The sequence below is a fragment of the Uloborus diversus genome, unplaced genomic scaffold (genome assembly GCF_026930045.1).
Source record: "Uloborus diversus isolate 005 unplaced genomic scaffold, Udiv.v.3.1 scaffold_11, whole genome shotgun sequence".
NCBI lineage: Eukaryota > Metazoa > Arthropoda > Arachnida > Araneae > Uloboridae > Uloborus > Uloborus diversus.
Window position 1 is genome coordinate 10,441,970 of NW_026557765.1, and position 4,440 is coordinate 10,446,409.

Here is a 4,440-nt window from a genome sequence, read left to right on the forward strand (position 1 = left end):
GTGGATTACAGAATTACCGCTTGGGATCGGTCGATATGCGGAAATATTATCTCAATGATTTAAAATTTTTAACTGTTGCCATCTTATGTTTGTTAACAAATAAAATATTTGTAATTAATTCAAGCAAGGCTTTTAAAATAACTTTCAATTTTCGCTCTTTGCTTTGCTTTTGCAATAATTCAGACATTGGGATAGTCGTCAAGTTTTTGCATGTGTCATTTTGTTTTTGTTGGGAATATTGCTTCCTCGTCAAGCATGGGGAGGGATCAGAAAAAGGAAAAATATAGAAGAAAGTTTCGTGATGGCCACAACATACTAGTTGTCATCTATTATACGTTAGCTTTATTGTACAAGCTTGCTTATTAGGTTTCCACTGAAAAAAGGGCGAAAAAAACGTCTAATTCCAAGATTTCCATATGTTTTATATTGAATCCGACGCACATTTCTTCAAATATCTCCAAAACTCATATCTGCAGATACTGCCGTTTACCTGCACACGGCAGTATGTATATGCATATCTGCGTAATGTACGTCGTATAACTCAAGAACGGTATGTTCTAGAAAGTTGAAATTTGGTAAGTAGACTCCTAGTGAGGTCCAGTTGTGCGCCTCCCCTTTTGGTTGCATTCGGGTGTTTCTAAGGTAGTCTTTTACACCTTTTTTGGGGGGAAATCATTGTTAATACCAATGCAAACTCAAGTGGTGTTACAATTTGGCGGACACTTGGCGATGTATCGCCAATCTTTTGGTCTCCAAGTTTTGTCGCCAACTTGGCGACAAATTTGGCGATTATTATTATTATTATTTTTGAATCTGGTTTCAATTTGGCCACTGTTGGTGATATTTAGAGAGTAAACTATTGAATCACATTAAAATTGCCAATAATGGGAAAATAGCATTAAATTGGAGTAAAAGGAAGTCATGTGATGCGCACATCAGCTCGTTTTCAAATAGCGTATGTTATACAAACAATAACAGTAAAACTAAATATTACTGAAGTGGATTTAGGGTTCTATCGATAGAAAATATTGAGACAAGAGACGAATTTTTTATTTATTAACATCCATTCGACTATTTAAAGCATTCAATATCAACTAAAGTCAAATACGCCATCATAATGCTTTTTAAGTTGAAACACGGAACATAGAATATGAAAATTGTATCCTCATATATATTATAGCCGATGATCGAGTAACGCACGTGTTTCAAAGCAATTTTCGCCCGTCATACCTTGACGGGCGGTTTTCTAGTTTCTAAAATAATTTTCTAAATTTTTTCTGCAATTGAGACGATGAAGTTAATATAATGAGTAGGGGAATGTAAAACAATGTGAAATAGTTAAGGTAACTTAACCTTTTTTTAGGATTAACCGATTGGAAATTTGTTGCATCGCAGCATATAATGAAAGTATAATTTTTTTTGCAATAAAAATTGCACTGGAATGTTACATTTCATTTCTGGCAGTAAATTTGTAATTAAAAAAAAAAAAAAAAGTGGAAAAATTTTACTTTGCCATACAAAGCTTATAAGCAACACAATTACTTAACTTAGTGAAAAATAAAATATTTTTCAAGCTTAATATTTTCTATTTGATCATTCAAAAGACTGTTCATCAAATTCAAATGAATGAACTTATGAACGAATTAATGAATAAATCATGAAGCAATAATCTAATACATAAATAAATAAACAAATATGTGAAAAAAAAAATACTGAGCGAATGAAATACTGGATGAAAAATAAAATAAGTAAAATGAATAAATTAAAAAAGTGAATTTCAAAATGAAGGAATGTCAATGAATGAATTAATTAATGAATACGCAATTTATTGAATGAATGAATGAATCGGTGAACGAAATGAACTATTGGTCACATTCACTTTGCACCAAAGTGCACTTGACAAACGGTATTAAACATTTAAAACCAAAAGAAACCTAATTTTAGTTAAATAAGTTCTGCACTGGGCATCAGTTGATCTCAATTGATGATTGAAATGTTAATTACAAAAACTTTATTAAGTAATAAGACTTGACTAATTGAATACCCTGATCTTGATGGTTAAACTATTTCTAGACATGTAGTCGCTGCAAAAAATATTTCACCATTTCACTTTCCCGGCTATTTCACTACACCCACATTTCTCTACATATATTTTCTAATACAAAATCTGATGTGGAAGGCACATACTTCCTTATCAACTTATTAAATAATCACTATTTTTTCAAAAAATAAAAACAAATGTGTGCTTGTATTCACGTACTTAAGTTAGAAGTTATACTTTTTAGATGCATGCACTTTTTGTGATTTTTTAGTTTCTTCAAAAATTTTTGCATTTCGCTACACCTATAAATAGTGATAAATATAAGGTATCGTTGCAAAGGGAATGGAAAAATCGGCTAGGAGCGGGTAGTTTTATTCCTACGGAATCGATTTCCGCTACAACCCATTCATACTTTCAATGGAAAAAAGCTGGACAGCGGCTTTAGTACAGGGTCCATTATGAAAGTAATGAGCATAATGTTATTGTGACGCAACGATAGATGGCAGCACGGTAAAACTGGCTGGAAAATGTGGTGGGGGACATGCCCTTTCAATGCATCCGGTCGTCAGTTGAGTTCGAGCAGTGTGAGAGGAGATACGTTCCTCCGCTTGAAGTGTGTTTTCAACTTTTGTAACATGACACGATGGAGCGTTCGCGTAAGAACGAAACGCCGTAAAGTTTTGCGTGAGGCTTGGAAAAATTGCAACCGAAGCATTCCAGATGTTGCAAGAAGCCTTCAAGGACGATTGCATTTCAAGTCACAAAGCCTTCATCATTACCAATTTCCTGGCCCGGAGCAGCACCCCGGTGATCCCTCACCCCTTACAGTCCCGACTTAGCTCCATGTGACTTCTTTTTGTTTCCGCCACTCAAGAGAAAGATGAAAGGAAAACATTAAGAAACCGTGGAAAACATCCAACACCATGTTACAACGTTCCTGAGAGGCATTCCCTTCAAGGAGTTTCAGGGTGCCTTTCAGGCGTGGCTAACACGTCTCCGCAAGTGTATTGATGCAGGAGGAATGTATGTTGAAGAATATTGAACATTTGTACAAATTACGATCAATAAACAAATTTTGCCAGTAAATGCTCATTACTTTCATAATGGATCCTGTATGTGCATAATAAATAATGCTTTGAACTAAATTTCTCAAAATAATAGCTTTTGTCTTTTATGAAACATTAACTGAAGCGATTTTTCTTAGCGAAATTTCCTTTCCGTTGGCCTCTTATGGTGATGTCACAAAACCAGTTAGATGTCTTTCTTAAAGGTAGTATTGGTTTAACAGAGGTGCGTATGAGCCAACTTTTGGGCAATGTAAACGCCGTCATCGGTTAGATGGTCAATGTTTTTACCTGTGCATTGGAAATAAAAAAATCCTACTTTCCACGTTTTTATTCATTTTTGCTTAAGATTTACTGGATTTTCAAGTAGAGTAAAATTGTTTATTTTACAGTTTGATACTACAAAGCGCATGGTAAGAAATAGATTACAGGTTAGATATTTGTTGTGTCACAACAACGTTCATGCATCAATCATTTGTAATAGAAAAAAAAAACTTTGCTGCATTTTTTAAAGTTTTGTGTCTCAATTATTTAATATGTGTAAATGTTTTGAAAATATCTATTTTAAAAATCCAGTTATTTTGTGAGAAAAGGGTATTTTTTCCTTGGTAAAAGCAACTCTAAGTGCAGTACAACCTCGTTTATAAGGATTTCCAGATTATCCGGGTGAAACTTGCAACCATCAAAAAAAAAAAAAAAAAAAAAAAAAGTTTATACAGAAAATTTTAAACTGACCCAAAACGCAACTATAAATATGCTGGACATTCTCGCTTTATATTTCGATTAAATACACAGCTCTGTATAGATTGTACAATAAATTATGATATTTCTAACTAGCACCACTGCAGTTGAACTAATGATAAAGCGGTAAGATGATTGTGCTTTACTCAAACAATACAAGTGTTTGAACCAGAAGACACTGAACAGTATTTTTTTTCGTAATCACGATTGAACACTACTCGCTGAGTTTCTCGTTTCTACAATGGAATGGAAATAGCCAAGAAATTTGCACCCGTAATTATGACTGGTGATTTTCTAGATAAGGTAATACGATTCATACCCATGAAAAAAGAAATGTTGATTAGGATGTGGTAATAAAGATTAAGATTTTATGACCAATGTCCCCTAGTACACTTGTCATAAAGATTATTTACAGCGTATAACGTTATGTATTTTTATTTCTTATCAATCTCAAATGATGGGAATTAGTAATCTGAAATTTTTTTAATTTAGACCAGGTTTTGCTGTTTAAGTTCATCTGTATTGGTAATTTTTCCTGAAAAAGCGTGCTCTTACAGAAATAACTCTTATTTTTAATGTAAAGTCTGCTTGAGT